This window comes from Pinus tabuliformis, chromosome Q (assembly GCF_031772625.1).
Source record: "Pinus tabuliformis cultivar Carrire ecotype Pingquan chromosome Q, CPIR1, whole genome shotgun sequence".
Lineage (NCBI taxonomy): Eukaryota > Viridiplantae > Streptophyta > Pinopsida > Pinales > Pinaceae > Pinus > Pinus tabuliformis.
Window position 1 is genome coordinate 326,045,244 of NC_142296.1, and position 27,293 is coordinate 326,072,536.

The window sequence follows — 27,293 nt, forward strand, 5'->3', positions numbered from 1 at the left end:
GTGATGGTGGAAAAGTCAGTATTGGACACCTTTTCACCAATGTCTCCTCACTTATACCTTAGCTCTTTGACACGGGAAATGAAATTGCTTATACTTTCGTTGGCCTCTTTTTTAATTGACAAAAGCTTGGTCTTCAATAACAAAATCCAGTTGGTATTAGATGTTTCATACAATATTTTGAGAACATCCCATGTTTCTTTGGATGTTTTGCAGTCCCTAATATGAGGAATGATGTTGTCTTTAACTGACATTCGTAGCAATACCTTTGTTTTTTTTCCCATTTTTCCCAATCTACAATAGTTGCAGTAGCAGTGGGTTTGGGTTCCGCCCCACTCACTATGGGCAACAAATTATTTCTCTCTAAAACTTATAATACCTTGAATTTGCAATTTTCATAATTTCCTCCATCAAGCCTTGTGGTCTCATTCAAATAAGTTTCAGCCAAAAAATTTGACATAATGACAAAAAATTGTCCCCAATCAAAAAATGAACCCAAATCCACCAGATCTATACCCAAATTCACCAGATCTACATCCAAATTCACCATATCCAAAACCAAATGCGCAGGATCTAAAAAAAACAAGACTTTATCTTGCTTCAAATAAAAAATAAAGCCAAAAATACTCCTTATTTCTCCTTTTCACCCAACACAATTTACGCTCTCAAAAAAACTTTCAAATAACTTCTTGCACCCAAAAAAAACCCAACACCTCTTTAACTCTCTTCACCAAAAATAACTATGAAGATAATTTTCACCAATAGATAAAAACAAAATTTTCACCATAATTTTTTTTCACCAAATTTTTAACTCCTTATGCCTCCATACCTCATCCGCAATTTTCTCTCAAAACAAAATATAAAACAAATTGAAATTCATAAGAATACGTGATAAGAATTCATGTCTTTGATAGGGCTCCTTATTACTCCAATTTAATCCTCCATGAGAAATTAACCTCAAACTTATGGCTTGGCTTGATTTAAAAAATCAACTCATACCTTTCAACTTAGGCAACACCATGGCACGAATGATGGTGAACAAAATATTCACTTTCCAGTTAATTGTCATCCACACCCTCGAGCACGATGAATTACACACTGCAACTCAGGCCAATAGACTTCGCACAATTATGATGGTTGCGTAGCTATATACTTCCACGGGCTTGTCACTTACAGATATTGTAGTTACATACAGACACAACAACTATAGAAAACACCGTTCAACAATATTCCTCAACCAAATAACGTAAAAAAATTGGAAGCCGCATGGTAACAACAATATCTCACAACCCTCTATTCAAATCCCTCATAGATCTGGGCCCTCTTGCTCTCATATTTGAAGCCTGACTAGATCTTCCTCTCTAGATTTAATACCATATTAGAAAATATAGATAGATGCATACGAATGAAATCAAATATCATTGATCAAACTGCTTGGAAATCCAGTACATTATATAGGCACACATAGACAACCTCTAGGACAATCTAGAGCCAAATAATTTGGATCACCAACTCACAACACAAACTACGATGACACAACTCATGATAGATAGACTCAAACACTAACTATGAGAACACAAATCATCAACTCTATCTGGACATATCATTTCTACATTGTTCCAACATCATGCTCTAGTGGTGGCGGGGTGTTGGGTGTTCTCTCTCCCTCAGTGCTTTGTCCCAACTCAATTTTCTCTACATGTTTTCTATTTTTGAACTCTATTGGTGGCAGGGTGTTCTTTCTCCCGGACGTTTCCCTTCGTCAATCAGTTGTTTCCTCGCCCTCTTCTCAGTGAGTCTTGGTTTGTACCTCTTTAATGGGGTTTCTCTTCCGAATTCTCTGTTACTTTTTCTTTCATGCTCACTTGTATTTGCTATTATGTTTCGAATTAATTTTTAATTATTATTGTGAGGGAAGTTGATATATCAAACACTTTGGTTTGTGAGACAAAAGATCCAATTATCTAATTAAGTGTATGGATATGTTCTATCTTTTTAAATTTAACTTAGTTTTTCTTCTTCTTATTAATTAAAAAATTGAAAATATATAAATTAATTTCAATTTTCATTATAATTGTAATTTTAATAATGTATTAAGAATTTTAAGTGGGTAAAATTGTTGGGTTGAAAAATTATTTATGAGATAGGACAAATAATCCCTTTATCCGATTTAAATCTATATTTATCTTTTTTTTATTAGTTTAAAAATTGAAAATATTTGATAGTTTTTTTTATTTTTTAAGATGATATAAAATTCTTTCTATTAAATATAAAAGGGTTTTACATTGGGATCATATGATAGTCAAAAAGACTAATTTAGGAGTATGAACTATCAACTATATTTTCACATAAAACATCAAGTCATCAAAATCAAAACCTAAATTTATTAGCTTTTTCAAGTCATCCAAAATCAAAACCTAAATTTATCATCTTTTTCATTATTGTTTTAGACAAATAGTAGTATGCATGTAGAACCACATAACTAAAAAAATTAGTAGGGAAAAGAACATAATGAAAAGCGTGATTAACAACAAGAGTGGTTTCCTTTTTTATGCTGACATCCAATTGCACTGAGAACCATCCAAATACTTTGAGAGGTAAAACCACCAATGTTATGCATTTACTAAGACCCATTGCTTGTTGGAGGAAAAGCGTTATGCATTTAATGAGAACCATTGAATACTGGAGGAAAAGTAGCTAAAAAGGTCATTGCAAGTGACTACCTACAATGACCTTTAAACCTTAATATTTCAAATAAGCAACTTTTTAAAATATATAAAATAATACTTTTATAAAATTAGATTTTATTTAAAAAATTAAAAGTTATTATTTAAAGAATCTTGGCTGTGTAAACTTGATTTTGATAAGTCTCTCACAACTCCTATGTGATCAAACTATTGAATAAGTTAATAAATAGATGGCCTAATTCATGTGGTAGAATTTCTCTTATCTAAGTGTGAGAAATCAAAATGTTTTAAAGACTAACAAATTTTCCAATTTCAAGAGATGCTAATGTAATTCATCATTTCCATTAGTATGCATCCCAAAACATTCATTACAAAACTCTAAGAAAGTTGGTAAATTACTGGAAAAACTCAAAACAAATTGTGGAATATTTTGCCAAAAAATGTTACAACACATTGTAATAAGAAATCTTTGGTGTAGGGGGAATGGCCTAAGGCCTCGAGGGTTTCAGGTTTTCGCTGCAGTTGCAAAGACGTCGTTTGGGGTTATAGTTGCTGAAGGTCAGTTTTATGGAAAGAGAGTTAATTTTCTTTGTGATTTCTTAGGTGATTCTTACATTGGTCAACAGTGGTCCTCATTCCTCGGGTTTCTTGGAACGGTGCTTCGAAAACCTTGGCAGCTGGTATTCAGATGGACGAGTAGCTATTATACTATTAAACTGACTCCCTGACCGCTGAAGACATCTAGGTCAACTTCTCCTGTCCGGTTCCTGCAATGACTGAGCCGGTGACAGCCAGTTTCCTGGTCACGAGAGTGTAAGTGGTTACTATACAAATGGAAGACATGGAGGTTACTAATCAGAACCTAGACTAGCAACCATTATCAATGGTGATGGAGGGTATTTTTACCCCAGGAGAAGGCTCGAAGCCTCCCTTTCTTTCTATCCCTTCACCTTCAAAACTGAATTCTTGGTCTCAGGCTTTTCCGGTAGGTTCAAACCCTCAAGGTGGTGCGAGCTCCTCCGGAGAAGGGGTAAGTGGACAATGACCTCCTACACAAGGGTTGACATCAGAGCAGTTGGGCCTTCTTGGGCCTGCCCCTTTTTATCCGGCCTTCCAACCTATTGGAACTGCCCCTCCCTCAGGCTGCTTCAATGGCATAGCTGGGTTAGAGCAAGAAATAGAGGACATCCGATCTTCGGATTCAGAAGACATTGGACAAGCGGAGGGTGACCAGGTTGCCAAATCCCCACCGAAGCGAACTAAAAAATCCAGAAATTCAAACATAAGAGAAAGGGACAGGCGATTGGTATTTGGTGAAGGCATAACTATGGCTCAAGCAGCTCTAACTGAGAGCACAATGCTCGTGGGAAGGGTACGAGGCAGGAATTATACCCCTATGCGACTGCGGAAGTGGATCGTGGAGATTTGGGAAAATATTCTGTTGCAGCTTCCTGGTATCCTTTCACTGTCCCGTGGCTGGTTCGCTTTGATATTTTCCCACCCGGATCAGGTCGACTGGGTCCTTACCAGGTATTGGCACTTTGAGATGACCCCAGTACTGCTGAAAAGATGGTCACCGATGTTCGACCTGGAAAAGGAAAATCATGGAGCTGGTCCAATATGGGTTCGACTGCCTGCTCTCTCGCTTCAGGTTTGGATGGAGGATATCTTCAAGGTGATCGGGGATGACTTAGGAATCTATTTGGATCATGATAGAACCTATCAAGACACAGGATGTCTGGTGTTGGCTCATATTCTAGTACATATAGATACCAGAGAAGGCATGGTGGAGAGCTACCTGCTTTAGATGGGGGACATTACTCGTCGGCAAATCCTGGACTATGAAGGCATCCCATTCCGATGTTAGAAATGTCATGAAGTGGGGCATATTTACAAAGAATGTCCAAGATTGTTGGGGCTGAGCCAGATCTCGGCCAAAATGTTGGTCTCATCTTCCACACAAAAAATGGAATCAGAGCTTCCTCCACTAGTGGACAATCAAGAGACTACTCTGCCTCCACATCAGGAACTGCAACAACTCTCCTCCCATTAGATCACCAGGGTCACAGAGCCCTCTACTGTCAGCTCTCGATCTAGGGACATGACCTTTGCAGGTACTCCTCCTTCCTCTTTCCCTCATTTATCTCAAGATGTTTTGGGTACTGTTAATTTTACTTCATCTATGTGTTTTGTTGGGTCACTATTGGAGGCTAGTAAGCTGTGCTCTCCAATTTGTCCGGTTCCCTTTGCCCCTCCTACCCTACCAGCCTCCATCCCCCATACCTCTACTTATCGGTCCATCCACTCTCAAGGAGGCAGTCCGCAAACAAGTGGGTCGCATCGCTACTTCCTCCGTTCTCTCCCCGCTGCGCCCTCGCCGACTTTTGGTCTGGACATCGACCCTCCCCCTCCTATTCCCCTTAAACCTACTCACGACCGTCAATCCAAAATCTCAAAGGCCATCAAAAGGGCTAGTGTTGAAGTGGCTTCCAGGGTCCAATCCCCAATTGACTGGGTTCTTAGAGCAAAGGGTAACCCTCTTATTGCCCCTCTATGATTTGTCTCTCCTTTAATTGTAGGGGTCTAGCCAAACCAGACAAAAATCTAGCTCTTAGGAGACTTTGTCTTTCTGAAAGACTGGATGCAATCTTTTTACAAGAAATGTTGGGCGGAGGATTACAGGTCAATAGGCTCTTATCAAGTTTTCTCCCAGACTGGGATTTTCACTTTCTGGATGTTAGGGGTCACTCTGGTGGCTATGCCTTGGGATTTAATAAACGCTTCACTAAAATCCTCAATGTCTAGGGGGGAGAAGGTTTTCTTGGGGTTGATATAGTTTCGGTGGAGCTCAATAGGCCTCTACGACTTATCAATATTTATGGGCCTTGTCAAAATAGAGAAGTTTTCTGGAACATGATTATGGGGGTTGAGTTCATGAAACAAGAGAATATAATCATTGGTGGACGTAAATTTCTCCCTTGGGTTACGTGAATCATGGGGTTCCCAGGGTCAAAGCGATCATCTTACGACCTTTTTTGAAAATATGCTGGATTCACACGACTTACTGAATATTGACCCTGCAAAGATCAAGCTTACTTGGCGGAACCAAAGATTGGGGGAAGAAGCTCTAGCTAGAAGGCTGGACCACTTTTTGATCAAGGCCCCTCTTCTGGCAAGTTTGAATCTGTTTCATCAATGGGTGGGCACTAGAGGGATCTCCGATCACTCTCCCATCTTTTTGGAGCTCAAGGATAATAACTTTAAACCGCCTTTGCCTTTCAAATTCAACTCGTCATGGCTATTGGAGACGAGCTTCCAGAAATTGGTAACGGATTCCTGGACTCACTGCTCTCAGGATGAGCTCTCCTCTCCAGGGGAGGTTTTTGCGAAGAACTTAGCTGCTTTAAAAGCCAAAACAATAATCTAGGCAAGGGAGAAATGAAGGAAAGATGACGAAGACCTTCTAAGGATTGAATTGGCTGTCAAAGCATTTGAAGACTCGACTCCCAGAGGAATGTCTTCGACGGACTTAAAGGCCCAGTTGGTTCATCTTGAAACTAAAAGAATCAAACTTCTTTGATCACAAGAAGAGAATTGGAGGCTGAAGAGCAGAGAAATCTGGCTTTCAAGCTGGAGATGAAAATTCAAATTTTTTTTAACAATATGCAAGGGGTCGGAAATCAATCAACACAATCTGGGAACTACAAGACCATGAGGGTAGAAAAGCAAGCTCCTTTGAGAATTTGGCTAACATGGGGGTTAGAAACTTCTCTGATATCTATAAATCCCTCATAGGAATAACTCTCCCAAGAATCATCCGCACAGCTGAAGCCTTGCCCAGTTTTGTTGAGTCGGATGAGGTGGAAAATTTAAATTCCTGGGTGACTAGAGGAGAATTAGAAGCAGTGCTGAACTGTTTTAAAAAGGATAAGAGCCAGGGCTCGGATGGATGGCCAGCAGAATTCTATGCTCCTTCTTTGAGCTAATTGGAGATGATCTCCTGCAGACCATAGCAGAATGTCGAAGAACTGGCAGAATGTTAGAGGTTTTCAACTCGACCTTCCTGGATTTTATTCCTAAAACAGACAACCCTTCCTCTTTTGATGATTACCAACCCATATCCCTATGCAATAGTATATATAAAATCATCTCAAAAACACTTGCCCTTCATATCAAACCTATACTCTCCCGAATGATCTCCAAGGAACAATTTGCTTTCCTCAGCCAGCATTAGATCCATGAAGTTATTGGGACCACCCAGGAAGCCCTCCATTCGATCAAAAATCTCCATAAAAAATCTATTATCCTTAAAATTGATCTGTCTAAAGACTTTGATCGTGCCTGTTGGTCATACCTCTGGATTACCCTCACCCACATCGGCTTTTCCTATGCCTTCATCTCCTGGATCAATGGTGCTACCTCGGGGTTCTTTCATGTGGAATGTGGACTTAGACAAGGCTGCCCTCTTTCTCCGTTGCTCTTTCTACTCATTATGGAAGGGTTTAGCAGGCTGATTAAAAAAGGAAGAGAGGATGGCTCTCTAGATGGTGTCCAAATATCTGATATGTCATCTCTAACCCATCTTTTATTTGTAGATGATGTTCTAATTTTTTTAAATGGATCCTTTAAAGGCTCACATGCTTTCAAGTCCATACTATCCCTCTTTTTTATAGTTATAAGTATGTAGCCAAATTTTGAGAAATCTACAATTATCATTGTAACCTGTCAGTTGCATGAAACAAGATTTGCTTGCCAACAATTTGACTATGTGCGCCAAGATCTAGATGCTAGTCTAAAATATTTGGGCTTCAGATTGAAATAAAATGGTTATCGAATAGTGGACTGGGCATGTCTCATTGCAAAGATTGAAATCAAAATCAACATGTGGCAACAACGTTGGCTTTATAGAGTCGGTAGGCTCACTCTGCTCAAATCGGTTCTGGAAGCAATCCTGGTATATTGGATGTTGTTGGCCTAGATTCCCATAGGCATCCTAAAAAGAATCCAACAAATCTGTTGTCGGTTTCTCTGGAGAGACCAAAGCACAGGAAGAAAATTTGCCTGGGTTCGTTGGGACCACATTGGCAAACCTAAAAAATTGGGAGGCTGGGGCATAAAAAACCTTCAGTTATTCACATAGGCACTTGCTGCAAAATTGGGCTGGCATCTCATAAACTCTAGAAGCCTTTGGCAGGAGGTTACCTTCTACAAATACATCCATCCTCTCTCAGTCTTGGATTGGATCCGCAGCCCCACCAATTTTATAATTTGGAAAGCAATAATTCAACCCCCCCACCATAAAGCAAGGGCTGGCTTGGAAAATTGGTAAAGGAGACCAAGTGAGGATCAGCCTGGATGCTTGGAGTGGCTACGGAAATGCTCACATCCTCCCATGACCTCTCTGTAACCACCTTCAGGACACTAGCATCACCTACTTAGCACAAATAGCAAATGTAAACCAAGACCGATGGTAGCAACAGAACTGGATGGATCACATAATGCTCAATATTCCAACTTGTTGGGAAGAGGACTGGCAGAGGTTTATCAAGTCACTTGAGGAGGCCAATGTGTGGATCAATGATAATCAAGATGTCCTTACTTGGGCTCTTGACCCCCATGGTAGATACTACCCTAAAGCAGGTTATGCGTCCTCAATGGCAGCCAGAAAAATTGGAGATATCTCTTGGTGGTGGCACCACATTTGGAAATTAAAAGCCCCTCCTAAAACCAGGCTATTCATGTGGTGCATCCTTATGGACAAAGCTCCTACAGAGCTTAACCTAATGCACAGAGCAATCAATGGCCCCTCCAGATGTAGCCTGTGTAAGCATCAAGAGAAAGATACAAATCATTTATTTCTTACCTGCCCTGTGTCGAATTTCTTTTGGTCAAGGATCACGACCTCCCTAAATTTACAGCTTGTCTGGTCGGGGAAAAACATAGAGGAGGCTTGGCTTAGATGGTGGATAGAAGTGCATTCTCAGAAAGTCAGGAATCTGCCATTGCTTATTTGTTGGGGTATATGGTTAAACAAAAACAATTTTATTTTTAAGGACGCCAAGATAAATTGGGAAACCTCCTGTACTTTGCTGATGGCCATCTTTAATTTGATCCCTGAGGAACCTGTCAGCAAACCCCCTCGGGTCATAATCCTAGAATCCATTGGCGCTAATACCCCCGTGGGTTATTTTGATGGTTTGGCTCAGGCCGAAGGCTGCGGGGGGGGTTCATATTGACAATGTTGTGTCCTATAGAATTCAAGTTGGCCTAGGCAGGGGTACCAACAATTATGCTGAATTGAACAGTCTTAAATATCTTCTACTATTTGCAAGAGAACTAAACTGCCAAAAGATTCAGATCTTTAGGGACTCACAACTCACTATAAACTGGACAAATGAAGTATATCACTATCACTTGCACACACTTAGAGATATTCTGGCTGATATCATTACTCTAAAGTCTCAATTTGATTCTTTTGCATGCTTACATATATACAGGGAAAGGAATGGGATCGTTGATCGTCTTTCCAAAGAGGCAGCGCAACTAAATAGAGGACAATGGCAGATTTAGGAATTCAGGGAAGGCACCTTCTATAGTTATTACCATCAACCATTCATGGACATGAATGGGCTCATCACTGAATGATCTCTTGATCATTCTATTTTTCCTTTTTTTTGGTCCTATGTATATAAACTTTCTACTATTCACAGCTATTTATTTTGGAACCGAAGTCAGTTTTTATGTTTTTTTTTTTATGTTATATGGACTTCTTTGAAGTTTCTTATTAGCTACATCATGAAGGTTTTGTAAGGATTATATATACGACTTGATCTGCTCCTCAGAGATAGCATCTCATACATGCAATTTTATACAACATGTAATTTTCTTATCATATTAATGAAAATTATGCTTTTTCCATGGAAAAAGAAATCTTTGGTGCGAGTACATGTCCAATAGGGATGGATCAGAGGAAATTTTTCTCTAAGGATTCTATTCTACATCATTGTTTCCATCAAACTCAAATTTATCATTATTATCAGCTACATCATGAAGGTTTTGTAAAGATTATATATACTACTTGATCTGCTCCTCAGAGATAGCATCTCATACATGCAATTTTATACAACATGTAATTTTCTTATCATATTAATGAAAATTATGCTTTTTCCATGGAAACATAAATCTTTGGTGTGAGTACATGTCCAATAGGGATGGATGAGAGGCAATGTTTCTCTAAGGATTCTATTCTACATCATTGTTTCCATCAAACTCAAATTTATCATTATTAGAGAAACCATAACTATCTTTGGTCGTGCTTTGGTCTGAGGTTTGGTCTTCTCTGGTGAAGGCTCGGGTGGCACTTATAAGTCGATGAAGACCTCCTTTATAGGGGTGTTCTTGTGCCTATTATTCCAGGCATTTGAAATATTTCTTTCAATCTATTTTTCCTTCACTTTAGATTGTGAATTATGCTTAGGATGATTGACTTGTTCTTGTTTTGCAGGCTTGAACAAGGGTTAAAGTCCAAGGGTTTTAACTCCTCTTTCTCTCTAAATTCAAGTTTCAATTCCTGATAATGGAATTCGACATTTTTAGCCATGCTCTTGGTAACATAGAATGGTGTAATTTCAAGATTTACAACATCATTATTTTCAGAATAATTTAATTGCTCTCCATGAAATGACTCATTGAGATCATCCTCAACATGATAATCAGAAAAAATTGGGTTTGTAGGAGGAGGACTAGATGGAATCCTAGTTGTAAGACCTTGCTACTTAGCACATTCGGGTTTCTCAAACCCATTTTGACGGAGGAACATATTCTAGACATCACCATTTTTAGTCAAATAATGCTTCACCAAAACACAAATAAAGTTGTGGTGAAATAAGGACCTGTGAGGCCTCTTATTCTGGACCTGATAAGCTTTGGTCATTTTGGCCAAAATTTTATATCGAAAATATGGAATATTCGGTTTATACCTCAAAAACACCATGTGGAGACGTATAATATAAATAAATAATAAGACAAAGCACCCTTCAAATGTTATCTAACAATGGAGGAAAATCAAGAGATCTTTCCACTTATGTTTTAAGAAAGTGGCATGCATACCTTTGACATCATATGAGTAATTCTTGCCTATGAGGAACTTTTACCCTGGAATTTGAGGTATTGGGAAATTCTTCAACCATTTTTCTCCCTTTATGGAATGTGGGTCGCTTCGACGATAGAACAAACATCCATAGGAATCTCCAGGTTGCCCACTTTCATTGTTTTACGATGAAAGGGAGAAGCAAAGGCTCAAAACACTCCTTCCTTGAAACCTTGAAAATTTTGAATGAATTTTCACCATATGACCTGTTGAAATAATGTATTAGAATCATCATAAGTCTCAATGAGGTATGCTCTAACTGGCTTAGTTCTATTTACAGGTGACATTTTGGAATCCTAGTGAAATTTTGATAGAAATTTGGTTGGGAAAGGTGACAAAGTAGCCAAAGGTTACGAAACCCTCATAGTCCATAGAGTTCAATTGGAAGGTTGAATGAAAAAAAATTAAATGAATTGGATGGGAAATAAAACCCTAGGAGATGAATTGGAAGAACAATAGGACCATGGAAAGTCGTTGAATAAAACCAGAGGCCGTTCTTCCAATTCATGGAAAGTCTTGAGATTTTTGTCATAAGTGAAATACCCGTGACAACTGAATTTTAATTTCTTCAATCAACCTAAGTGCACTACTTGTTATGATAATATCATCAACATATAAATATATCAAGGCAAAATACCCATATTCATCTTTCTTGATGTACAAGTTAGGATCACTTTTGCTTCTCATAAAACCTTTTTCATAAAAGAATGAATCAATTTTCACATACCAAGATCTTGGTGTTTGTTTCAAACCATACAAAGATTTCTTTAACCTGCAAACAATATGCTCTTGTCCTTGCTTTACAAACCCTTCAGGCAAACCAAATAAACTTCTTCTTTTAATTCACCATTCAAGAAACAGATTTGACATCTCACTGATGCATTTTCCAATTTTGTTTTGTAGCTAATGCAATGATAATTCTAATTGTATTCAGTTTAGCTAGAGGTGCAAAAGTATCTTCATAATCGATTCCTTATTTTTGTGAATAGCCTTTTGCAACCAATATAGCTTTATACTTATCAATACTACCATCAACATTAAACTTTGGTTTGAACAACCATTTTCATCCTATGGGAACTTTATCTTTAGGCAATTCTGTTAATCCCCATGTGTCATTCTTCATTATGGAGCTATATTCTTCATTCATTGCATCTCTCCATTCTTTATTTTCTTTAGCTTCTTCATAACTTGAAGGTTATACAACATTCATTACATGAGACATCAATGCATAATCTTTATAACTTATAGTTGGTTGAATTTGACGTGATGACTTCCTTAGAGTTTTACTACTTTCGTCCTTCTTTCTGCTTTATGGAGTCTCTTGTTATCTTCTTGGAGTGTCATGACTGTTAGATGCTTCCTTCTCTTGAACATGTACTTGTTCCTGTACCCATTGTTTTACCTGTTCATGTTCCTATTCAAAACTTTCTTCCATTTTGACATAATCATCAATATCATGCCATACACATGTGTTATTCATTTTATCACCTTCATCTACATTTTCATGAAACACCACATCCCTACTTGCAAGAAATCTATGTGAAGTAGGATCAAACAACTTGTATGCCTTTTGATCATCATAATAGCCAATGAATGTGAACTTAATTTATTTTGCATGAAGTTTTCTTCTTTCATCTTTTGGAATATGTGCAAAAGCCTTGCATCCAAAAACTCTTAAAGATTCACTTTTGGTTTATATCCATAAAATGCTTCAAAAGGTGTTTTTAGATCTAAAATTTTGGTTGGACTCCTATTTTTCAAATAAACAACAATATTGATGGCTTCAACCCGACAAGCATTACAGATATTTTTACCTTGAAGCATGCTCCATGCACATTCCACTAGCGTTCTATTTTTCCTCTCAATGGTTCCATTTTGTTGAGGTGTATGAGGCACTGTAAATTGTTGTAGAATCCCATGAATTTTACAATATTGATTAAAAATAATTTTGATGTATATCCCAGTTTGATTTTCCATCATGTTTTTGAATTCCTTAAAGTACTCAAAAACATCACTTTTCTTTCTTATTAAATAGATCAAAGTGTATCTAGATCTATCATCAACAAAAATAAGAAAGTACAATTCTCCTCCAAGAGATCTAGTTTGCATAGGTCCACATACATGAGTATGAATTAATTCAAGTATTTTCTCTTTGCCTTTTTTCTTCATGCACAAGAAATTCCTCTCTATGTTGCTTGCCAAGTGCACATGCTTCACATTCAACATGATTATTCTTCATAACAGGAATACCTTCAACCATTGTTTTTCTTTGAAGTAACATTAAATCATTGTGATTTATATTCCCATACCTTTGATTCCATAGCTTTTTTGTTGACATCGTTGTAGATTCCAATGCTTGATGAACTACGGTGGTCACATCCATCTTTTACAGGCCTCCAACTCTGTTACCTGTGGCAATAACCTTGTAGTGATCCTAGATATCTTTAACAACACACTGTGATTTAAAAAATTCCACCTTTAGATCTTGATCAGCAATAGAAAAAATAGAAATTAAATTCTTTTTGATACCAAGAACATACATCACATCATGGATCTGTCTCTCTTTTCCACTAGGCAACATCACACCTATTATTCCATAACCTTGAACTTGAAGGGATTTGTTATCTCCTAGATAAACACATGTTCCATACATGTTCTCATGATATTCATCAAACCAAAACTTATTAAATTACATATGGAGTGATGCACTAGAATCAATGAACCAAGCATTCACATCATCAGTCTCAACAGATAATGCAACATCAGAAACAAACAATTTGAGATTTTTAAATCCATCATTGATTGAGGTATCTTGCCTTTGTATGGTTGCTTACCCTTGGCTACCAATGCCAAATCTATATTGTTTGAGCCCAAATTGAAGTTCTTCATCCTCTCTTACTCTTGTAGAAGAATAACTGTCAATTCATCAAAAGTAGGAGGCTTCTCTCTAGCTGAAAGACTTGAAACAAAATTTGATAATCTTGCACTAAGCCATTTAATGTGATGGTGGTCAAGTCAGTATTGGACACCTTTTCACCAATGTCTCCTAACTTATCACTTAGCTCTTTGACATGGGAAATGAAATTGCTTATAATTTCATTGGCCTACTTTTTAATTGACAAGTCTTCAAGAGCAAAATCCGGTTGGTATTAGATGTTTCATATAATATTTTGAGAACATCCTATGTTTCTTTGGATTTTTTGTAGTCCCTAATATGAGGAATGATTTTGTATTTAATTCACATTCGTAGCAATACCTTTGCTTTTTTTTCCCTTTTTTCCCAATCTGGAATAGCTGCAGCAACAGTGGGTTTGGGCTCCACCCCACTCACTATGGGCCACAGATTATTTCCCTCTAAAACTTTTAATACCTTGAATTTCCAATTTTCATAATTTCCACCATCAAGCCTTGTGGTCTCATTCAAATAAGTTTTAGCCAAAAAAATTGACATAATGACAAAAAATTGTCCCCAATCAAAAAAAGGACCCAAATCCACCAGATCTATACCCAAATTCATCAGATTTATATCCAAATTCACCAGATCCAAACCAAATGCACAGGACCTAAAAAACAAAGAATTTATCTTGCTTCAAATAAAAAATAAAGCCAAAATCACTCCTTATTTCTCCTTTTCACCCAACACAATTTATGCTCCCAAAAAAACTTTCAAATAAATTCTTGCACCCCAAAAAAAAACCCAACACCTTTTGAACTCCTTATGCCTCCATAACTCATCCGCAATTTTCTCTCAAAACAAAAAACAAAACAAATTGAAATTCACAAGAATACGTGATAAGAATTCACGTCTTTGACAGGGCTCCTTATTACTCTAATTTACTCCTCCACGAGAAATTAACCTCAAACTTATGGCTTGGCTTGATTTAAAAAATCAACTGAAACCTTTCAACTTAGGCAACACCTTGGCACAAATGATGGTAAATAAAATATTCACTTTCTAGTTAATTGTAATCCACACCCTTGAGCATGATGAATTACACACTGCAACTCCGACCAATAGAATCCGCACAATTATGATGGTTGCGGCGGATATATATTTCCACGGGCTTCTCACTTATGGAGACTGTAGTTACATACAGACACAACGACTACAAACAACACTGTTCAAAAATATTACTCAACCAAATAACATAAAAAATTTGGGAGCAACACGGTAACAACAAGATCTAACAACCCTCTATTCAAAACCCTCATAGATCTGGGCCCTCTTGCTCTTAGATCTGAAGCCTCACTAGATATTCCTCTCTGGCTTTGATACCATATTAGAAAAAACATAGAGATGCACAAGAATGAAACCAAATCTCATTGATCAAACTGCTTGGACAACCAATACATTATATAGGCATACATTGACAACCTCTAGGACAATCCAAATCCAAATAATTCAGATCACCAACTCACAACACAAGCTACAAAGACATAACTCATGACAAATAGATTCAAACACTAACTACGAGAACACAACTCATCAACTCTATCTGGACATATCATTTCTACATTATTCCAACATCATGCTCTAGTAGTGGCTAGGTGTTGGGTGTTCTCTCTCCCCGAGTGCTCTGTCCTAACACAATTTCTGGTGCATGTTTTCTGTTTTTGAACTCTATTGGTGGCAAGGTTTTCTTTCTCCTGGATGCTTCCCTTCGTTTGTCGGTTGTCTCCTCGCCCTCTTCTCGACGAGTCTTGGTTTGTACCTCTTTGTTTGTGTGTAAGCTTGGTAGTTCCTTTTTCTATTAATATTTCCTGAAAATAAGTATATCTTTAACAAAAATTGCAGGTGGCCTCAACCTGCCCGCAGGAAACCAGGTCTATTGGCCACCTGTCTGCACCGAATGCTGTCCAAAATTTAAAAAGAGTTTTCATTACCATCCAAGCTAAATTGACAACTTTATCTACTATAAAATCCATATTAAAACAATAAATTCTAACCGTCATATAAACAAAATTCTACTTAAAGACCTGCTTCATTCATCTGATGAGTCCATTGGGGCTGGGGCTTTCACGCTGGAGCTCGGGATTTCACTTCTCTTCATATCCTGTATGCTCTATTCAATCCTGTTTACCGTGAGGTTGTTTCGGTACAGTTTCATTTGGACATATTGTATCTCCCTTTGCAGATCCTTCATGCTTGGCTCAGCTGGTCTGGCATCCTCTGGTTCCTCTCTTTCCTTCTATGTTGTCATTTCTCGGGCCAGGATATTCTTCATGACCCAGTATAGTTAAATTGTTTAACGGAACAACGTTTGACATCCTCTGGTATTCCCGAGGTCTTTAACCATTGTTTCCCATTCCTCTGCCTCGATCTCTTGATTTTATATATTGTCATTTAGCTCTCTCTCCCATTCAAAAATTATTGCTTTCACCTCCGGCGGTGTTCCTACCATGTATGCATTGATCAGGTTCTCCATACTCTCCTTCCCGGTCTTCCTTCCTCTTTTACTTGGTCCTCTGCTGGAAGTTGCTTCCAATCCTTTTATATTTCTTCCGACCTTGCCCATTCCTATGTTTCCTCTCTTTCCCACTTCATGACCTTCCTTTGCCATCCCACTCTCCTTTCGGCTTACTTCCTCCTTTTCTGGACGACACACCTATTCTTGGGCTGGAGCACGGGATGAGGTCTGAGACTCTGGAATTCTCTGCAGTCTGCTTGTTATATTACCAGTTCTTACAGATGAAAATTTGTTGCATCTCGACGTCCTCCAGCCCACCACTTCCACCACCTTTAGCAGCATGTCCTGACTTCTTACTCTGCATGCAAATGCCTCCTAGCCTAACTATCTTACCTTTTAGTTTCCTTGGCCAGCTATCTCACCTACCGTCTAAAGGACTCTCCACGTGCCTTCATCCTCCTTCTGCCGCCCATTCCCTCGTTTGATTTTCTCAAGATGGTGTTTCCCTAACATCTCCATAATTTCCCTTCATAACTCCTCTCTTACCGCCGGCTGCTCCTGCCGTGAGCTTGCTCCGTCCACATTTACACTTGCCAATTTCCATTGCCTGCCCTCTATCACACTTGACATCTAGTCTCCTTCTCTTCCCTCGGCCCTCATCCACATCTGCCTCTGACCTGTACTTCCTGCTACCCCACTGCCCTTCACCTGCTCTCGTGGCCTCATGTTGTCCGCTTCTCCCTCTGCCCTTTGAGCCAGTTGGGTGACTGATCCCCTCTTGGCCCCCCATGTCCTTTGTTCCAACTCACCTTCCTTTACTGCATCGTACCTTTCGCACCCTGATTGGGGGTTTTCTCCCTTCTCCTTGTCAGTTCTTAGGATTTCCTCTAAAATTCCCATGCCTTCCATTTGGCTTAACTCCTCCTCCCTTATATCAAGGCTGTTGCCTTCCTGCCCGCATCCCCAGTTGGCTAGGTTGTCTGTTGCCATGTTACCTAATCTACAGACATGCATCGGAACAATGTAGTCTATCCTTCGAATTAGATTTCCTATTTCTTGGACTAGCCATGCCATCCTCCAACTTTGGCTTATCTTCTCCCATGTAGTTCCTTGCTGAAGTTTTTTCACCACTTCTATTACCAGCTTTGAGTCTTCCTCCACCTCAAGTCTTTGAAAGCTTTCCCTCTTTGCGATTTCCAATCCTCGCTTCAGCGCATAAAGCTCAGCTTCGTTATTGCTCGTAGTGCCACAATCCATAGCAAACTGACGGATAATGTTGCCTTTGTCATCTCTGAACACGCCTCCAGATCCTGCCGCCCCTAGGTTCCCTTTCGTAGCTCCTTCAAAGTTGAGTTTAATGAAGTATTTCTGAGGCTGCATGAAAATTATTGGAGACTCACAGTGAGGGGATTTCTGTTTCCACGAGTTAGGATTCAACATGCTGGGTTTTAGGCTTAGTCCACCATTATTCGTCCTTCCTGGGGATTGATTTCCTAGTCCTCTATGTACCAGTTCTCGGCTAAGATCGTTTCTCTTATGTTCTGGACTATCTTTCCCCATAATTCTACTACTATTCTCTTTTCCCCTTTGAAGATTCTTTTTTTTTCTTTCCTTCCAGACTGCCCAGAGTAAGAATCCTAATGATAGCTGCCAAGTGCGATTCAGAATGGGGTTCTGATAAGGCTTTCTTCTCCATTTGTCCATTGTTGCTTTCATGCTTGTTTGATCCCTGTCACTAACATTGAAGATTTGTTCATGGTTTTTCTAGAGGATTTCACTGTAGCTACAGGCACTTGTTAGATGTTCCATTGATTCTGAGTGTCCTCCACAGGTACTATAGGCCGATGGTCCCTGCACACCTTTTATCTGGAGTTGATCCTAAGTCAGTGCTCTACCATGCTGAGTTATACACAGGAAGAAAGCAATTTTCATCCATGATTTATCTTGCAAGATTCTAGCCCATATAGGTGGCCCTTGTTGCGGGTGGTGCGCTACTTGTAGGTGGTAGCCTTCTTGAATGGTGAACATCCCTTTGATTTTGTACCCCACCTTATTATATCTAGACCTTCCGAGACAACAATTTTCTAGGTTTCCATCTCTTTCACATATGTTTCCCACTGGGTGGATTTAGGAGCACCCAACCAGTCTTGTTTCTGCTTCCATTTTCTCCAATGTTCCCTCATGATTGGGCTCTGAAATTTTTTCATTGTCTGTTTTGCAGGGTTATTGGTGAATTGACATATTGCCCCCAGATCAGGTCTATTGTGTAGTTTTTCTCTCTGATGCCATGCCTCATTCCAGAAATTTGCTTTCTCTCCTTCCCTTATTTCCAAGAAGCTATGAGTTCTTATAATTTCTCTATTTTATGATGCTAAATTCCATATGGCCGAACCCTTGATGTTTTCCTGGACTCTTAGCTTCCTTCAATCGATCTTGGCATTCCATATTTCCTCCCCCATATTTCCTTCCATAGACATGTTCCTCCATGAACCCATCACCACCATAGCTTGGCCCCCATGACCTGGTTGAGAATATAGGGGTCTCTAAGGCCCAACCCTCCTTCTTTTAATGGCTTGCTGAGCCAGTTCCATGAAAGCAGGGCCCATTTTTTTCTCTGTTTTTGGCCCTTGCCATAAAAATTTCTTAAAGATGTCGATCATCCCTTGACACACCGTTTTGGGGACAGCTTGACTAGATAGTTGGCAGATCAGAATTGATTGAAGCACAACTTTCAACAATATAACACGGCTTGGCATATTCAATGATCTGAAGGTCTAGTTCTGCATTCTCCCTTGAATTTTTGCCGACAGAGTCTTCTAGTTCACCACTCTAGTTTGGTGGACACTTAGCAGAATTCCTAAATATTTTGAAGAAAGATTTCCAATGCGGAATCCCATAATTCTTGCTAGGAAGGCTTGAGATGGGGTTGTAGTATTAAATAAAAAGATGTCCGACTTATCCTTATTGATCTCCGCCCTAGAGGCGCTCGTGAAGTTTTTCAGGATTTCCATCAGGCCTCTGTCTTCCTTGAGGGTTACTTGCCCAAACATCATTATGTCATCAACAAAATTTTGATGTGTTAATGGAAAATCATTGCCCCACATTCTGAGACCTATAAATTGATCACCTTGCACTTTTTCTTTTACATACCTTCCTAATCCTTCAAAAACCAATATAAACAGAAATGGGGACATTGGATCACCTTGTCTAAGTCCCCTGGTTGGATTGAATGCCTCAGTAGGAGACTTGTTAAGGAGGATTGAGAATAACGGGGTCAAGGTCATCGACGTTATCCAAATTATTCATCTTGAATCAAAGCCAAACACCTTTAGGATACCTTGTAAGTACTTCCAGCTCAGACGGTCATAAGATTTCGATAAGTCTAGTTTTACCAACATCCCTTTAGTTTTTTGGCTCTTCAGGGAGTGTATTTCCTCTTGAGCTGTAATAATTCCATCCACTATTTGTCTCCCTTTGACAAAGCCTGTCTGTTCTTGAGAGATTAAGCCAGGTAGGATAGGTTTGAGGCATTTCACCATGATTGTGGAAATGATTTTATATATTACATTACAGAGAGCTATTGGTCTAAAACCTTGCGGTTCTTCCGAGTGGTTGGTTTTGGGGATGAGGGAAAGGAAGGTGGAATTCAGGGCCGGATGCATTCTTTTATTGCGTCGGGACTCCTCCATGATTTCCACAATATTGTCTCCCATGAACAGCCATGTAGCCTGAAAGAACTCGACTGTGAACCCACTGGGCCTAGTGCTTTATTTTTCGTAAGGCCTTTGATTACTTCTTCCACCTCGGATTTGGGGATTTCCCTTAGGAGGGCCAGGTTATGATCCCTGCTCACTAATTGGGGAATATGTTGAGTTAGTCTAGATATATTCTCCATCCTATCTATGTTGGGTTATGTCAGCAAGTTTTGAAAATGGTGAACTAGCAAGTTCTCCATATATTCCTTTTGGATAAGGAAATTTCCTTCTTGGTCAACTAGCGAGAAGATCCTGTTATGCTTCCTGTACTAAATCATTGCTTTGTGAAAAAATCTAGAATTCTTTTCACCTTCCTTCAACCATTGGATTCTTGATTTCTGTTTCCACAAGATCTCTTCTTGTTGCCTCCTTTCCTCTAATTTATTTAGCAGATGTCCTTTTTCCTCTACTAGGGTTTCATATCTTCCCTCATTAATTATCTATTGTTGCACTTTCCTCATCTTAGCTTGAATCAATTCCTGTTCCTATCGTATGTTACCAAACTCTTCCCTATTCCATTCTTTTATTTCACCTTTAAGATCTTTGAGCCGGAGTTGGAAAGTATGCATTAGTTTTCTACCTTCTTTCTAACTTTCTGTCCACCATTCCTTCAGTTTTGAAAGGAAGTTCGGGTATCTTAACCAAAAGGCTTCAAACCTAAAGGGTCTCTTTGTTTTCCCTCATTCCATATCCACTTCTAATCTAATTGGCCAGTGATCCGAGCCCAAGCATGGTAGGATGGATGCCTCATAGTAAATATCTTTGCTGACGAGGTTTTCTATTGCAAAAAATATGTCTAGGCGAGACGCAATTTTCCTATTTCCTCCTCATCTATTGTTCAACGTATGCCTTCCATTAATTGTTGGGATGTCCACCAGGTGAAGCTCTTCTTGGATATCCCTAAATTGTTCCATTTCTGGATCCTCCCTTCTAATTCCTTTTTTTTTCTCCTATAATGATGTTATTAGGTTTAAGTCACCTGCTATCAGCCATAACTTTTCGTCATGCATTTGGTTTATGGGCTTTATACTTTGTAGGAAGTTTTCCTTTTCAATTGGGATGTGTAGGCCCTAAACTGCTGAGAGCATGAACCAATCTTTGGTTCCTATGAGGTGGAACCGACCTGTAAGGATGCATTGCATGCCTATTCAATAGTCTGCTTTTACTTTTGTTGGGTTCTACAAAATTGCTATCCCTCCTACACTTCCTTTTGCATCTATTGCCACTACCTCATACCTTGGTTTCATGTTGCTCACGATCTCTTCTAGTTTTTCTCTTGTGATCTTAGTTTCTTGGACAAACATGATTTGTGGCTTTTCTTTTTTCAATCACTCCATTAAGTATCTCTGTTTTCCTCGGCTGTTTAGGCCTCTTATGTTCCAAGATATTACTATCATTGGGAAACTTTATTAAGCTGTTGGTATACCGCTGATAGCGGTACCACCTTGATGAGCACCAGTATTGTAGCAAGAATGCTTCAACTCCTGGAGCTACTAGCTTTACTTTATCAACCCGAGGTTCGTACAAACTTGGAGGTGACAATGTTGTATACACAAGTAAAAGTGATGGTTCTACCTTTTGTCACTGTTCATCTGGCGAGAGACCACTAGGGTTTTCAAGATAGACCTCTATGGATTCAGAAGAAGCTTGATTGCTGATGAAAGAAAGAGAAATCTACTCTAGGAGAAAGCTTGTCTACTGCAATAAGGAAAATGACTGAAATCCTATGCTAAAAACACACCATTCTCTAACTAACTGCTGAGAAACTATGCTTTACAAGAATGCCAAGCTAACATGTATGAAATGCTACTGTCTAAAGCATGGAAGTTCAAGACATCAAACATCACTACTGTGCATGTAAAGGATTGAAATAAATCTGTTTTGTTCTTTTTATTCTTTTTATGGAAAATCAAGTGTAAACCCTAATCTCTTTTGGTGATGTGGTAGGTGGCTTAGTGATGCTAGTGGATGGTTGGGAGGTTTAGGAGATGGTTGGAAGGTTTGGGAGACCCTTGGGTGACCTGGTGTGGCTTCTTAGAGGTTTTCCCTCAATTCGGCCTCAAAATAGGCCACTACAAGAAAACCTACAGGATGTAGTAGAAACCTACAAGATTCCCTATATTTCTACAGGATACAGCTGAGAGAAAAACGATGGTTTTTGGAGGTGATGGAAGGCTTAGGGAAGGTGGTGGATGGGTGGAATGGAGTGAGAAAATTCCTAGGATCACTCAGAACTCAAAACCAAGGTTAGGAGATGGTTGGATTTGCTCAACATGCTTGGAGGAATTTCTATGTAAAATGATGAGATTGATGAAGGTCTTGGTGAAAGCAAGGAATGATTATAGATGAATGAAGTTGGAAGGTGGTTTCTTGCTATGAGATCTTGTTATACTTCTGAATCACCTACTCTGCATCAAACATTTATAATTTCCAAAAAGTCATGTAGACAAGAAGAATTCTAACAAGCTAGAAAAGCAGAATTTAATGAGCTAGTTGTCTACTTCATGCATGAGGGAAATTGCTGAATAAAATGGAATCATGGATGAGATCTACTATAAGATTGAATATGGAAAATATGGTAATTAAATCCTACACTTGCAAAACTAATCAAATGCTAGTTCAGGTACAGTAAACTCTAAATCTTATGAGAAAATGGAAATATGTCTTTTTGGGGCTGCATAAGGGTCTTTTCCTCAAATCATGGTCCTTGAGGGAAGAGGTGAGGCCAAGACACCTAATGAAAGCTTTGTGGTGCTCCTTTTATCCCTTATAACCTGCTACTGAAGTAAAGCACAAATGGAAGCAAACTAATAAACAACTAATCAAATCTAGATTACTTGCAATGAAATAATTCTAAAGAAAATTTAACCATGAATCTATGAAACTAAGCCAAGAATACAGATACAAGAAAAGGAGCCTTTGCTGCTAGGGTTGGTCCCTAAGCTAAGAGCTTTAACCCTCTGAGTTAAATTAGTACTGGATCAAGATAAAGCTCATTTTCATTATCAAAACAAAAAATTACATCAATGTCTTCCACAAGTCTGGAGCTCGAAAATAACTAGATTTTTTACAACACAAATTTGAATCCTAATGAGGCATTAGGCCTCTCTACTTATGTAACTGAAGTCCCCAACAACTTCCTTAAATCTAGGGAGGCTCGGCTCCCAAAATCAAGTTGAAATAACTCTTTTTCTATCACTTACTCGGTTTCCTTTTCATCTTTATGACGTGGCTGATTGCACTCTGAGATGGTGTGATTAATGGAGGAATATTTGAATGGGGGAGGAGTAAATGAGGAGGATTTACCTCCTACAACCTCTCTCCCTTGTCCCATTCGAGTTTCAAACCCTAGTCTTGCCAAAATTCCTTGATTTTCTCTTCCAAACCTGCATTCAATGCATATTAGTCCACTAGGCATAATATCTCACTTTAACTCATCTCATTAAACAAAATATAATCAAAACATGTAATAAATTGTGAGAAGAGTTGATTTGACTAGCTAGGAGGTGAATTAAGGCCCATATAATTACCCAATGATGAGGCTCATCATCACCCCCCTACTGAAAGTGTTGCTCATCCTCTGAGCAACTTAATCAATATCCATGTCTTTCATAGCTCTAGTGGCCTCTCTGACATCCCATGCTTCTGCTATGGTTTCCTCTTCTTGTGCATAGAATCCTGCCTTCTTTTCTACCTCCTCCCACTGCTTCCTTTCTTCTAACATCCCCAAGAGAAGTGGTGGACTGAGTCTCAAGCCAATCCAATTGAATTTGAGCCTTTGGATGGATTACTTGTACATGGGTGTCCTGTTCAGTGCTTCTCTCATCCTTTAAGGAGAGTGGTACTCTCTGATCTTCAAACTGTATGGCAAAGTATTCCATCTCCTTAGGAAATATTGCATTCTCTCATCCCCTAACAACCTGAACATGTCCTAAAAATGTGTAATTTCTTGCTCTTGGGCAGCAAGATACCTGGGTTCAAGTTGAGGATCATTTGTAATTAAATTATGTGTAATGATGAGAGCCATTGGACTGGACTGCTAAGATCTAATCATAAGAGGCTCTATTTGTTCCCTTGCCAATATCCTCTTCATTTCTACAACCCTTTCTTCCTCATGGTTCATCCATGATGCCAAAACCATCAGCTGTAAATCCCCTAGCTTTGCATTAGGGTCCCATAAATTCATATCTGTCAAAGCCATGTTATGCAAGTAGAACTCAGACATCTTAGCCCTATCCTCTATTGTACTTTAATCACATAGATCAATGAACTATCTATAATACTGGAATGGCATGGTGCCTCTCTGTGCTAGGGTCTTGATTTGGAACTGCAACCATTGTTCCTTAAGGTATAGTGCATAGGACTTAGCTGGCATCCTGCACTAGATTACTTCCAAAGATAGACTGGCCATGGATTCCAATTGATTCTCTATTTCTTGTAGTTGTCCTTTCAACCATGCATTTTCTGCCTCCAACTGATTTTTCATTATGGCCTCTCTGTCCCTCAAGCTACTTAGCTTTCTTCCCATCTCTTTGAGCTTCTCCTCCATGTGACTAATGTCATCCACTCCCTTGGACTTGGCAATCTGCATCCATCTATGATTTTTGGATCTTTCTTTCTCAAGCTCAGAGAATAATGGAATGGCAATTTTTTGTGGAATGACCCTGCCCCCCTCAATAAATCTGTAGTAGGAGTCAAGGTTAGGTTGAGGACTAGGTTCCCTTAGCTCTGGATCTTCTCTTTTTGTTTCTGGCTACTTACTTCCTTCCTCATCAAATTTTTGAGTTTTCTGTAGGTTTAGCAGAGTTTCCTGTAGGACTTCCTCTACTTCCTGTAGGTCCTGCTGTGTATCCTGTAGGATGTCTTTTCCTTTGGACGAGGTAGATCTGGTTACAGGCCTTCTCACATAGGTGATAGGAGACTTAGGGGAGGTTTGTGTTGAGGATCCTTCTTCTTGAGTTTTTATAAGAGAAGCCATCTTCTCCTACTATTTAGGTGAGTCCTCAATAATAATGGGAAACTTGGTTGGAGTTTCGGGTTTTCCCTGCCTTATCCTTGTACTTTTCCTTGTTTTGAAGTATAAGGGGGTTTGCCTCTATCTTTTTCCTTTTTGTTTGATAGGGGTGCTAAGGGTAGTGAGGGAAGTTGTTGCCTCTCTCTCAGTGGGTTCTGGAGACACCCTAGGTAACTACTCCTTGTTTTCTGCCTCTTCTTTTCCATTTCCCTTTTCACCTTTGTCTTTCCCCTCTTCTTCTCCCTCTAGATCCTCATTTTGTTTACGAGTGTCCTCCTTGATATCTTCCTCTGTTTCTTCATCACCTTCTTTCTCTTTCTCTTCCTCTTCATCCTCATCTATCTCCTCTTCATCCCTCTCTTCTTCTTCTCCATCCATTTCAGTCTCTTCTTCATCTTTTTCACTGAAGTAGGGCTAATATCATATGTGAGGGCTTTGACATCCTCATCTGTCTACATGTCTCTGAAAATTTCCCATTGGATAGAAATTCTGAGGTTTTGGAGGGCATCTTCTATGATGATTCTAATTAACCCATGGTGGGCTAACTGTTGGTAGTTTCCTTCCTGCACCTTGATGCTTGTATCTATCAGTGATTGCAGAAGGAAGTATGGTAAGCTGAGCCTATGGTGAGGAGGTGTTTTTGCTCCAAACCTCAATTCTTCAAGGAGCCTAAAGTGATAACCATAAACCACACTATACATGACATGTATTTTATAAGGTGGTAGCTTACCTCATTCCAAGGGTATGGTAGGATTGTTCTCCTTAATCCATTCTTGTCCTCAATGGGCTCCTCTCCATCTAAAAAGAATTTCTTCTTGGCAGTCTCGCTATCTCCCTTGTATTCCTTTCTCTAAGGCACTCCTAGGGGAAGTGTGGTAATTCTGCTTATGAGTTCAGGGGTGAGCTCTATGGGGAGGCCTCTCACCACAACAGTGGCATGGGTTTTGGTTAGTGGAATGAGGGAGAGAGAAAAATCTTAGGCCACTTCATCATCATACCCCCTCAATTTCTCAAAATACCCCATCCAATTATGCCTTGTGAAGATTTGTAACACAAGAGGGTGTTGGTGAATCCTCACAGTGTTAATGGGCTCCCTTCTATTAAATCCCCTTGTCATTTTTCTGGTGAATTTTTGAGGAGCAGAGATGGTTGATACAAATTTTAATGCAGGAGGAAATGGGATTGAAATACTTGAGGAGACAATTCCCTTACACATCTATCAAATTCACTCAAAATAGGATATTTTTCTGTTCTATTCACTTGGAAAAATGGAAGGAAATACAGAGCCTACCTGCTCATGGTGTTTGTTGTAGCCAACCCTTGTGTTTCCTTCTTTGAAATTTCTCTCTGCCAATATTGCAGACTGCCTAACTGTATCCTGTAGGTTTCCTGTGTGATCCTGTAGGTTTCCTGTGTGATCCTGTAGGTTTCCCTGTGTGATCCTGTAGGAAGTCCCGCGCAGGAGAAATATGTAATTTTTATCTTTTGTAGGTTTCTTGGGTACGAGAGCGATTTTGCTAGAGTGAGCCTCGAGGAGATGAATGCATGAGTGCATGGGGATCGACGTTTATTTCCTCTTATGGTCGAGTTGAGTGAGGTGGTGTGCTAGCAGCCGAGGTACGATTTTTCTATTTTTGGACCATTGGTCCCCACTACCACCTCATCATTCCCCTCTCCTCGTAATAAACTCCCACTTTGGGCATCCGTAGTCTCAACTGCTTCTGATCTCATTCTCATTTTCTTTGACTTGACTGCTGCCATGTGTGTGGGGACTAACTGTTTTATCCTCGCTGACTGAATGAAGGTGGCCAAGTTAACTGGCCACCTTTCGCTTATAAACCAACTAGCTCAAAGCCTTTACATATTTTGAATGCATTATGAAAATGAGAGAGTGAAGCGAGATACTTACCTATGGTGATAATACCTTGTTGCAGTTTGTTGAAGACATGAGGTGCTTGTTGTGTGTTGGCTGCATGTTATTTTTCCTTCCTTTTTTATTGCCCTCTGATGATTCCCTTGATGTGCAGGTACCTGGTGTTGAAGATGATGGTGCTACTGCTACTCTGGAGCTTCTTCTGCCCTTGGATCTTCATGCTGGAAGCTTGCTGCAACTCATGATTTTTATTCTGTGGGATAGGCTACTACAGGATTTCCTACAGGATGTCCTGTAGCTGCTTCTCCCTCAGAATTTTTAATCATTTCTTCTGCTGGGACTTTGAGGATGATGACATGGATAGAGAGGAGGTCTAGGAGTGTGAATAATGAGAAGTACACTCAAGTGTT